General features: G+C 33.8%; 2 pseudogenes; one reads left to right on the forward strand and one right to left on the reverse strand.

Annotated features, from left to right (window-relative positions):
- LOC122138666 overlaps positions 1-13,566 on the reverse strand; it is a 76,953-nt pseudogene that overhangs the window by 8,457 nt on the left and 54,930 nt on the right.
- Positions 773-10,592, forward strand: LOC122138667 (annotated as a pseudogene).

A 13,566-nucleotide genomic window follows, 5' to 3' on the forward strand; every position in this document is an offset into this window, starting at 1 on the left:
AGGAGTTTCTGAATAAATTATTTATATGATTATTTAATATTAACAAAATATTGATACGAGAGTTATTAAAGATCGAAAAGAGAACATTACAGCGACAGTTTCACTTTCACAATCTACCTGTTGACAAAGACACGCCCTAATCTGTTTGTCTAGTACGTAGAGAATTCACATTTTCCTATCTTATTTAATAAAAATATTATTACAACCAAAATAGCACAAATTCAAAGTCACTTTTCAACAATTAAGTGACATGGAAGGGTCACAAATAGAACCAGACCAAGTCAAGACAGATACAGAAGAAGAAGAAAAAAAGAAAAAAAAAAACTAGAAATGGCTCAACATCATTTCTACAATAAACAATATTACAATATCAAACCATTTTATTGCATTTTGACTTCATTATATATATATATATATATATATATATATATATATATATATATATATATATATATATATATATATGGGTTCTGATATTTTAAAAAAAAATCATTTCTAAATATGATAAACAGAGGAGGGGTTTAAAGGAATCTATGTTTTTGTGTAAAATATTTTGCCAATATTATAATGTAATTAATCAAATGAAATAAAACAAAACACAAAAAAACTTTTTTTTTCTCCTCCAGAAAGCCGCTCGAGAAATTGCATTAAAACATTTTATACAGGCATGTATCGATAAACTGTCAGTCACCGCAGGTCCTTTCAGTCACTGTACGTCCTGTATCGAACTGCACGTCATCAGTCAGAGGTCAAAGCAGAGCCATATCTCTATATGGCTCTGGGTCAAAGTACAGCAGCAGCAGAAATGATCCGATCATTAAGTTTACTCAGATACTCTCTGATTGTGTGTCAGCGGGCTCATGTCAGGCTGTTATCATCCAGCAGAGGGGTCTGGAAAAGAACATTCACTGGAGGTACATGTTTAACTTGTTTAATTCCAAAGCTGTTTTCAGACATTTCAGTCATACAAATAATCAACCATCTACAGATTTAAATATAATGCTCGGCATTTGACACTTCATCCATTTCACATCTCACTTTAAATTTTGTCATTGCATTTAATTTAATTGTGCAGGGGCTTTTTAATTTTTTTTTTTTGCCGTTATATCTTGAGCTTACAGTCTTATTCATTTAAACAGCTGAAAAAACTTAATAAAGTTCACAATATCTCTGCAGGTTCACTTGATAAATATTTTTTATTATAAAAATATTATCTTTTAAACAATGTATCTACAAAATGACTACTGAAACATATATTTTAAAGCACTAATTTGTACATATTTTAAATAATTTTTCACATTAAATGTAAAATTGCACATCTATAAAAAATTAAGTATTACGTATAAATTTTAAGTACATTTAGGACGGGGTGCCGGTGATTATCAGGGAGGATTTTGATGAATTTTGACTGTTTTATATATTTTTTGATTTATTTATTTAAAGCACTAATTCATACATCATTACATGCAATTATACACATCTGAATTCAACAGTATGTACTTAATTAAAAAAATGCAAGTAATTACATTTTAAACCATTTGCATATATTAAAATGACATTATACATATAAAAAATTATTTTTAAATGTTATTAGTTTAAGTAATGAGAGGAGAGATGGATTTTAATAACCATGATTATTTCTGTCAATATTGTTATCATGATTATATTACTAATCCTTGGAAGGCCAAAATCAAAATTAAACTTTGATGAATCGCACAACCCTACTTTTTATTAACATTAGCAATCAGAAAGGAACTGGAGATCTTTTGACATATTTGTGTCTATTAAAGTTTAAAATCTGAGGTTAAGTCAAAACAAACATTTGTCTACATTAATCATGTTTTATGTGTTACTCACTGAGTGTTGTGTGTCTGTAGCTCTGGAGTGTTTGAGATCGCAGGAGCTTCAGATGTGTGTCAGGAGAACAAGATCGTGCTCCACCTTAAGAACAACTGCAGAAAGTTTTCATCAGAAGACCGAGTCAAAGGTCTGCACTCACAGCCACGAACACTGACATAAAACATGCCATGCTTGGAAAAGAACCTCACTGAAGTGACTGTGGTCTGTTCTGAAGAGGTTGTGACCAAGTACAGCAACTTTGTCAGTTTTCCATCTTCCTGAACGGACGGCGGTTAAACACCCTGCAGGTATGTAAAGTCTGTTGATGAATGACCTTTGACCTCCCTGTGGCTCTGATGATCAGTCCTGAGCTGTTTCCTCTCTGCAGGCACTCTGGATGATGGAGCACAAAGACATCAGCGAGTGGAAGAATGAGGAGTTTTATCGCTATGATAAACCCCGCTACACACTGCACTACCGCGCAGACGCCCCGCTCAACATCCGCAGGATCTTCTACGTGAGACGACGACTGAACAGACAGATACACAGTTACTGACAAAAACAGTGTAACTTACAGTCACTGAACCACTGTGACTTACATTATTTACCCTTTCAGTAAATATAATAAAGTTCACAATATCTCTGCAAATACAGTATATTATCTCTTAAATACATGAACATAATGAACATTATGAACATAATATATAACATCTTTTAACTAATAATGACAACTAAAATATTAATGTAAAGCACCAATTCATACATAAGGTGCCCAGAAAAGTGATATATAAATGTAAGGAATTATTATTATTCATTATTATTAAATATGGCATAAAAAATGCATTTACATTTAATGTAAAATTTACATAAAATCAAGTATTTACACATTTTAAAATAACATTATACATATAAAAAATTATACAAATACATACAAATTTTTGTTATTTGAAATTACTGTAATTACATCTATTAGTTACCTGTTACATAATTAATAACTGAAGTGTGCATTTAAAGTTCCAATCTGCACATATTTTAATTAAAATGCATTTAAATTTAAATAGCAGTAAAAGTATTTAAAATACTTTTTAAAAATACATTAAGAAACATACAAATTAGTTAAAAAAAAAATTAATAAATTCTAAATTAATTAGCCTGTTACATCACTTTAACAGCTGAAATATGCATTTAAACACTAATTTTGTACTTATTTTAATTCATATGCAATTAAAATTGTACTTAATTTAAAAACTGCTTATAAAGTATTTACATATTTTAAAATTATACATTAAATGTTCAAAAAGTTCAGATTAAATTAAGTAGTCTGTTATCTTTTAACAACAAAATAATTAAAATAAGCATTATTTATTTGCATTTAATTTTGTAGACAATGGTTTAATTTTATATACACATACACATTTATTTAGTATTCAGTGGTGAATCAGATTTTTATCACAAATCACTCTTCTTTCTTACATAAATGTTCAAACCCAAATTAATATTTTAGGTCCATTTGTTTTGTAATCAGCTTACTAATGATTCTGTTTTGTTTTGTGATGATTGTAGATGTGTGTGAGCAGAAAGCTTCCATATTTGAGTCGTGAGTCGTGAGATGGTCCAGTGTGGCTCTGTACAGCAGGAGGTTCAGATCCAAACCAAAGCCACACACATCCTTCTCAAGTGACTGCGTTTCCTACGAGGTCAACTGAGCATCCAGATAAATGCATGAATAAACTTTAAGTACATTATTAGATTAATAGAAATACGTTTTAAAAATAAAAAAGGACAATTGGCTGTCATGATCACATTTGCAGGTGTTGTGGACCATGAAGATATTCCTCTGAACCTCAGCAGAGAGCTGCTACAGGAAAGTGCTCTAATCAGGTACAAACCTGCCTGAAATATGATGTTATGCTTTCTGCATTGTGTAAAAAAAAAAAAAAAAAAAAAAAACACATAACATAAAAAAAAAAAAAAAAAAACACATAACATCACTAGTCCATGTACTGGGTAATTCGGTTCCTGTTGGACTAGAGCAAGAAGGATCCGGAGAAATACGCTCGCTTCTTTGAACGACTACGGGCTGTTTCTGTTCGAGAGCATCGTGACCACAGCAGAGCAGAGCGTCAAGGTACGAGACGCCTCGATGGCCTTCTTAATCAGCCTGTTTCTCTCTGATTGTTTTCAGGCTGATGATTAATGTCGTCACAGGAAGACAGTGCTAAGCTGCTGTGCTTTGAGTCGTCAGCACTTCCTGCGGGACAGCAGGCCAGCCTGATGGAGTACACCTCTCGGGTGAAGGCAGGAACGAGGAACATTTACTATCTGTGTGCACCAAATCACCTCCTGGCCGAACACTCGCCGTATTTGAGTCCATGAAACAGAAAAGATATGGAGGTGAGACTAGAGACTTAATGTTCACACTATGAAGAGCCAGTGGGTCTGAATCTACAAGTTGATCTGAAGGCTGATGCAGTGCACAGATTTGCAGGAAACAACTGCTAATTAATTTGCAATTAAAAATGTACTCAGTTCAATTTTGTTTTGATAGAATGTGTTTTGTTATTTTACATTTACATTTTGAGTTGAACACAAGGGGGCGCCAACACTGCCGTTAATCTCAAAATTGCCAAATATATTTTTGGAATAGTAATATGTGTGTGGTGCATTGATGTGTAGTTTTTGTCCAACCCTAAAAAAAAACCTCACCTGCCTGTAGTCTTAGTAATCCTAAAGACATTGATGAGCTTGTTCAGGTGTGTTTGATTAGGGTTGAAGCTGAATTCTGCAGGACTGTGGCTCTCTAGGAACGAACTTGCCTACCCCTGAGCTAATGGATATATATTGATCAGCAGCTAATGGAATGATAAAGATGCATTGATTAAATCAGTTTTTCTATTTTGTTGTGATCACAACATGACAAAAATTATTCTATTCAATTTTCTTATGATCTTGATTCTTGACTTACAAAACGTTGTTTTCTCAAGAAAATAGCCCCATTCAGAAGGATCTTAACTGTAAATGTTTAAACAACTATGGAATTAATTAAAACAGAGTAATATAAATATAGAATAATAAAGAAAATAAAGACATTGTTTTTTATTCAATGTCTGTCTGTTCTTTTGCACCACAGGGTAGAAAATTGGAGATCTCACTTAATTAGGGATGTAACGTAATGAAAATCGCGATGATAGTGACCAAAATTATCACTGTTATCAGTATTATCACCGTATTGTTTAAAATGTGCTGGAGTTGTTAAAAAAGTAAATTAATTAAAATTAAATTAAATGTATGCATTTAGCAGACGCTTTTATCCAAAGCGACTTACAGTGCATTCAGGCTATCAATTTTTACCTAAAGTACCGACACATAAATCACCTAACCAAGTTGCATATTTAAAAATCAACAAACAACAAATAAAATGAATTTTTGCTTGCATAATCACTAAAACAAAACCATTACCAATGATTTTAAATGACAACTTGACTGACAACAGTTTAATAGTATGTTGAGATATCTAATGTAAATGTTCAAATAAAGCTTTGAAACGTTTAATAAAAAGGTAAACCTCACATTTCAATCTTTAAATAAAGAAAAGATAGAAGTCAAATTGATAATTGCTTAATAAATGATTATATGTATTTTATCTGCTCCATAAATAATTGTAGATAACTTATCTGAATTGTTTAAATGTGTTGAATCCACACAAGCTTGTTCTTCATCAACGGTCAAAATTTACAGCAGGGCATGCAAATTCGGTCGTTTTTTGGCCAGACAGAAGCTGTACACATACACAATTTAAATATAAGTCTCGGTAAATCCACTCTCTGACAGCAGGTGGCGCTTATTGTTTCCCGTGACCTCAGTGGACAAAACAGCATTGCTATTAAGAACACTTCCTTTAGGTCAGCGGTTCTCAATTCCAGTCCTCGCGACCCCCTGCTCTGCACATTTTGTGTGTCTCCAATATAACAGTATGTATATTAAATTAATAACATTGTTAAAAACATGAATTTTAACCTCTAACCTTTTAACCTTCAAAAGAACAAACTCCAATTAAAATGATATTTTATTTATTTAATGCTTATTTACCATTGATTTATTCTCTTCATCATTCTGTATTTATTTTTTCAATATTTATAATATAATACTTATTTGATCCTATATTTAATTGGTTAAACATTTAACACAAGGATTTCTAATAGGACAAAAAAAAATGTTGTGGTTGAGAAATGGAAATCATACAGAAAATATGTTGATGAGAAAAAAACTGAGTAGCAGTCAACAGAATAAAGATGAGTCTGTTTCTGACGTTCTGTCTCTTCCTGCAGGTCTTGTTCTGCTCTGAGAAGTTCGATGAGCTCACGCTGCTTCACCTCAGAGAGTTCGACGACAGAAAAAGCTCATCTCAGTCGAGACACCACATAGTCGTAGAGATCTATAGATCTAAAGGCCCCTGTTATACTTCAAACAAAATCGAAGGAGGAACTGATATGACATCATTTCAAACAAAAATTAGGCCGAAAATTAGCAATTTGAAACAGCTGACCAAAGCGAACTGTCTGGGGGAGTTCGTTTTCGCTCCGGAACACCTTTCAGCTTCCATTGGTCCGTGGCAGTTACACAATCTGTGGGTGTGTTCTGAAACTCCACCTTCTTTGAAGGGCAATTTTTTTTTTCCCGGTTCGTTCCTCATTCTGCGGAGGTCCTACAGGAGAGCAACATCTCCTGAATACACCAGAGTGTCGAATAGCTGAGCTGTAGAAATATATCCACACTTGTACGATCGCTTGTGGAGAGACTTTAGAGAAAGCATTAATTCCTAGAAAGAAATAGCAACGAAGCTTGGTGTCGACGAGCCGGAGTTATGCAAAAAGCGACGCAGAGAAACATGCGAGACAAGTTTTCCAAAGCCATGAACAGAATGAAAGAAAAGAATAAAGATATAAGGTAGCAAGATACCAAATACATGTGTTTCAAATAAATGTTACACCATACTGCTGCTGCTGTTGTTCTTTCAATAAGCAAATTTAATGTTTATACAGTGAAATAAATACCAAAAGAACATACAATAATAAACCTTTTTTATCAAAAGTAGCCTAAATCATGACACCACATAAAATATAATATCTATATTTCATGACATAAAATATAGAAAATAAAATAAATGAACACTGATAAAATAAAGTAAGAAACTGACTCTTTCCACACCATGCTAAAGTTTTCAGTCTATGAGACATTCACACTTCAAATAAAGGACTGATTATGGTTCTTTGTATTGCAAACATGATACTTGACTCTGAACTGCTGCTAATCATTATTCTTTTGTCTATAGTATTCTGACCATTGGGGCCTGTCTCACACATAGATTGCCTACACTTTATCATTTCATCATAGTTGTGTTTAGGGGATATGCACGAAACGTTTACATTAATCTACACCCTGCCTCCAGCAGTGCAGGGGTGTTGGAAAGTTGTTAACAGTATACCGACCCTCACCCTTTTCAAACTTCTTTTTGCCCCCAAATGAAGAACGAAAACGAACTTCGTTTGAAGTATATCGGGGCCTTTAAGACAGAACATCAGTCAGCACCATCACAATGCAATAATTACCTCTCATTATCTGAGACACGTCAACTACAGTATACAGTGATTCCTCACATTGTTTTGCCAACAAAGATAATGTTAATTAAGCATTTAAACATGTAAACCAAAGGACAATTGCCTAAGAAGTCATAAGATCAGCCTGAGTCAGTGGTGCTGTGATTGTGTTGTGCAGCATCAGAGCGACTGACAGATCAGCAGACAGAAGATCTGATGGCCTGGATGAGGAACGCACTCGGACAGAGAGTCACCAACATCAAGATAGCCACATGTACATGCAAAAAAAAAAACAACAACAAAAAAAAAAAAACACCAAACATTGCAACTTTTAACAAACGTTAAAAAACTGTATAAAGTCAAAATGCAATTTTATATATATATATATATATATATATATATATATATATATATATATATATATATATATATGTACATGTACATGCTATGAAAAATGTATTTAGATTATAATATTACATTATACATATTCACAAAATAAATATATATATATATATATATATATATATATATATATATATATATATATATATATATATATATATATATATATATAATAAATTTTTGAATAAGCCTGTTATATAATTTAACAAATATATATATTGTATACATTTTCATTTAGTATTTAGCAGTGAATCTGGTTTCTTCTCAAATAATAATTTTAAACTCAAATCAGTATTTCATATCCATTTATTTATTTGTTAATCAACCATTTAATAAATCCTAATCACCCTTTGTATGTTATAAAATATTATCTATTAAACAAATAAATATATTTAAAGCATGAAATCATTTATGCAATTAAATGCATTTAAAAAAACTTAAATTACAGTATCCAATATACATAAGTTTAAAAAGTATTTTAAAATTAATATTTTACATATAAATACATTTTAACCTTTTATTAACATGTTACAATAGCTCAGATACACATTATTTATATTTATATGCATTATGCAATTATTGACAATTTTATATTTTTATATATATTTACTTTACATTTTATTTAATATTCAGCAGAATATTTAATATTCATGATTTTTTATCTCACAAATTACTCTTCTTTTTTTGTTGCATAATAAAATAATTAACCCAAAATAATATTTCATTTCTATTTATTTATCATTCAACTTAAATATGCATTTTGAAATTGTATGTTTCATTTGCATACAAATTAGAAACACATTTACATTGGTTATAATACACACACACACACACACACACACACACAAACACACTAGTCAAAATTTGAAGTGGATCAAAACCTTTCACCAAAGTTGTCCTAAAAACCAAAACAATAGCCATTCTTGTCCTAGGACAACCTTGATTAACATTTTTGATCCACTTCAAATGTTGATTACTGTGTATTACTGTGTTATGGGTGCCGCTCGACACTTCCTGCGCACACAGCAGCTCTCCCATTACAGAGGAGAGAGCCAAGATCCTGCAGCCCATACTGGAGATCAACGCTGGGTATGAGACAGTTAACTTTAACACTCCAGCCGAACACAAATAAACAATCTGACCATTTACATGAGGAGAAAACAGTCCAGTCCAGAATAATTTCCTAAATGATGAACATACTATTATATTGTCGATGTGTCTCAAAGGAAGTTCACCCAAAAATAAACATTTGCTGAAAATGTACTCACCCTCAGGCCATCCAAGATGTAAATAAGTTTGTAAATGTAACACCACTCAACTGAGAAAGCCCTTGTGAAAGTTTTTAATGATTTATTGCTGACTGTTGATGCTAGAAATTCTGTCGTGTTAGTTTTATTGGACTAAACTGCTGTTTTTGATAGAGTTGACCACTATGCTCTCACAGCTGGAGGAGTATGTGGGGGTTCAGGTGAAAGTCCTGAAGTGGGTTTAAATCCGATCTGACTGGTAGAAGCATGGCAGAGAATATAGGGGCTTGTTCATCTAGATCAGCACCGATCGTGTTGTGTGCCTCAAGGCTCCCATCCTTGCTCCTATTTTATTCTCTCTATATATGATTTCATTGGGAAATATTTTCAAGAAATATAATATTGCTTTTCACTGCTACGATGATGATGTACAAGTGTATTTGCTACTGTCACATGAAAATGGTTTAGAACCTCTTATGGCCCTTCTTTTGCACTTAAAACTTGGTTGGCTTCGTATTTTTACATCTAAATGAAAATAATTCAGAGACTATAGTTTTCAGTTCCAGTGAAGCCAGAGGTACAGCACAGCTAAATTTTGGCTCTTTGTCACCTCACGTCAAAACACATGTTCAAAACTTAGGTGTGTATATTGACAGCTCTCTAAAGCTGGACAAACAGATAAATTATGTTGTAAAGTCAAGTTTCTAGCAAATATGAAATCATGTTTGACGTTTAAAAGCCTTAAAATTGCGACCCATGCTTTGATATCATCAAGACTTGACTATTGCAATGCGTTATATAAGGGAATTAGCCAGTCATCTATTTCTCATTTGCAAAAAGTTCAAAACTCTGCTGCTAGACTATTATTGGGTATTAACGTGAACGTATTACTCCTACCCTGGTCTCCCTGCATTGGCTTCCAGTTTATTTATAGGATTGATTTTTAAACTTCTGTTATTGGTGTACAAATCCTTGTATGGACTCGCACCAGCCTCTCTTTCAGCTCTCAGGACGAACTTTGAAATCAGTGACTCATAAGTTACTCAAAATTATAACTGTAAACCATTACTTGAGGCCAAAATGTGAGGCCGTAGTCATAATAACACATAAGATGTTAATTGATGAACTGGAGTTATGTGGATTACTTATGGATTCTATTGTGTTGTTTTTAATCAGTTGTTTGAACTAAAATAAAGCATAATACTTGAATAATATATGTAACATCAAGCGTTTGTTTCCAGACATGATCTGATCAAGAAGCTTCAAGCACTGAAGGTCTCAAACCCTGAGCTGGCACAGCTTCTCCTTGAGCAGGTTAAGAAAGAGTTTGCACCGCTCTCTCTTCTCAATACTATTTCTAATTAAAAGATAAATGCCATTTTTTACGTACCAGATTTACAACAACACCATGATCACCACTGGCCTGAACGAAGCCCTCGTCCGATGATCTTGCAGCTCAATCAGCTCCTCACTCAAGCCCTGGAGAAACACTGACACCTGTGCTGGAGTTCAGTCTGATGGACTTGTTTTGCCTTTATTAGAGCCATACATCGATGCACAAAGGGAGCGTCTCGTGCCGCAGAGGTCATCATTGCACACTAAACACAAGCAAACACTGTTCATATGAAGACTTGAGTATCTTTGTGCAGGTGTGACATTGTGGTTTTGTTGGGAGTCGTGTTTTTACAGCTGATATGACTGAGATTTGTCTGTCCATCCAATGATAAAACAATACATTAATCACTTCAGCGGTTTGTGTTTGCACTCCTGAATTTACCTGGAAAGACGCAAGATAAAGATACCAGGAAAAACATTTTCTGTTGAATATTTATGTTTCTTGTCCTTTATTTCCCTCTAAACTGATTCACATTCAGTCTGTTGGTTTTGTAAGTTAACAAAGAGCGTTTTTCATGTGTAAATTAAAGTTAGATGAAAATAAAACAAACATGCATAGATAAAACCATGACTAACTGTTCCTGTGCTTTCTGCCTGAACAAAAATAACACAATTTCATAAACCTGAATGCAAATCTGTCTTAAACGTGATCATATCCAACACTTTGAACTGAAACAGGAATCCAGGTGAACTGCGCCTGAACTGCAGGCGGGTCATTCAGACAGCAGGAGGGGCGCAGTGACGCCAGTGATGAGCACATAATGAGATCCGTGACGCTGATGAGGTAAAACTGCATTTACAGTAGATTGTGTAGATTTTAGTTCACGTTACTGTTAGAAATCTGAGAGAGAGAGAAAAACCCAGCTTAAATGCTGCAGTGCTTGACTGCATTTTCAGGCAGTTCAGACGAAACTGATCAATCTTTGGGTGAACTATCCCTTAAATTTTGAAATGTCAATTAATTTATAACGTTAGAAGGTTCTTTTTTCCTTCTCGTTTTAGACATTTTTAGTCATATTGGCATCACTTTTTAAGATGCTCCTGCCGCGTGACATTAATTTTTTAAACGTGCAGATACTTAATTTAATTGTTGAATTTGAGCTCATGTAAATGCTGCAAGTATTTAATTACAAAGGAATGAACAAACTGCTGTTTTTAGCTTTAGATGGGAGCTAGATTAAACTGTTCCTTGTGCTCTCAATACAGTTTCAAGCCTTAAAAAGCACGACTGCACGCTTTGCTGCTGTGGGCCGTTCACACAGAACTCGTTCTTGCATTTAAAATGTGAGAAAAGGATTAAGAAAGCTCGGTCTCCAGGTCGCGTTTAACTTTATTTGGTCTTAAACGCTTCATAACGGTGAATCTCAACAGTACGTTTTACGCAGGAAAACATCAGAACGCAGCGTGGTATGGAACGCAAAACGTGTTCTGTGTGCACCGTTTTGAATATCTGTGAAAAGAAGTGCTGCCACAATTGTTAACATATTTTGCTGGACTAACCCTCTAAAATAACGCAAATATAATGTGTAGACACATCTTCAAATTAAATTGTTTAAGCGCTAACATAATGGGGCCGTTTCACTGTTCACTCCGCTTGTGCGTTCCGAAACACAGCGAGCACGAGGTCACGTACACACTGAGCACTCAAGAGTGACACCTGCATTTAAATACAGCTCTGAAACCCCTGAATACAGGAGTTACTCTCTAAATGAAGATAACTGACTCCGTGATTCCTGTTTGACTTCTCACAGTTGTAAACTAGACACACGCTAACACTAGAAAGAAGGAAAACCCATTTCTGCCACATTAGAAACATGCTTTGGTTAGGCTTATGAGATGAAAAGTCGACATTATGGAGTCAAAATCATGAGATACAAAGCCATTTTGTCAACAATTAAGAACTTATACAGTAATTGATATAAAATTTGTTGCGTCAATTTAAACTTTTTATAAATATAACTTTATCAATTTAGATTGTCATGGTTATGACTTGGGTATGTCAGTTTTCATCTGAACCCTTAATATCTCATATTTGGATTTTCCCCCTTGTGAGGCAGACATGGACTTCCATGTAAAATAAATGATACTGTCCATCAATTTTTAGTAAATCATTATGTAATAATTTCCAGAGAGGGGCTAAGTTTTTGACAGCTTTCTTAAATGTAGTTTCTGCAAGACAAGGCATTTCTAAGTAAGTGAAGACACCTCAGTTTCTGTGATTTTCTATCATCACTCTTCAGACAGCGTCAGTGTGCAAGAGTTCTAGGGTCAGAAGGGATGATTGCTGTCATCCTATTACACTTATTGTAAGAAAATACTATAAACAGGTCAAATTTCGAATGTAACATAACACTTACATTATTTTCACTAAACATTTATAATGGCAAAATTAACAATTTTAATCAAATGTCGGTATGCGCAGAGAAATGGTGAATTGCAGTACAAGGGCTCTAAACTGCAGTTGCATCTCTCGGGCTCCAGGAGGTGCAGTGAAGACAATCTCATGCTGAAGGAAGGTAAAACGGCCAGTTCGTTTAACTAGGTATACTTTTTAAGTTGCAATTAAACAGTACATCTGATCATTGCATTTCAAATGTAATGTTCTGGTACATTGAAACTACACTGGCTTTATGTAAAAACAGTTAGTCGGGTGTTAATTTAAAACTTTGGCATATAAATTTCCTAAAATCAGAATTTCGCGAACATGCAAATCGAAGTCACCAGAAGCATCGCATCTGTTGCACACAGTTTATTTAACAATATGGTATATAAGTACGAAACAAGTTCTTAACCAGTTTATACAGCGATCTCAATCTTTTTTTTCCTTTTAGTTACAGTATGTCATCAAGCTGCATGATTTACATTAAAGAATCGTTCACCTTCAATTCAAGTTTCATGAGAAGAAAAACAAAAGAGGTTGATTGAAGAACTCTTTGAACAAATCAGCAGTCAGACGAAGCTCCGGCCTCATACGCGAGGTGGAGGGGACATCATTGATGTTTCAGAGATCAAACGAGAAAACAGGAACATCTTCCTACATCTTAAGAGACAACTACTGAATCCAGGCCAATAAATTAACGCATTTG

This window comes from Cyprinus carpio, chromosome A3 (assembly GCF_018340385.1).
Source record: "Cyprinus carpio isolate SPL01 chromosome A3, ASM1834038v1, whole genome shotgun sequence".
Classification (NCBI taxonomy): domain Eukaryota; kingdom Metazoa; phylum Chordata; class Actinopteri; order Cypriniformes; family Cyprinidae; genus Cyprinus; species Cyprinus carpio.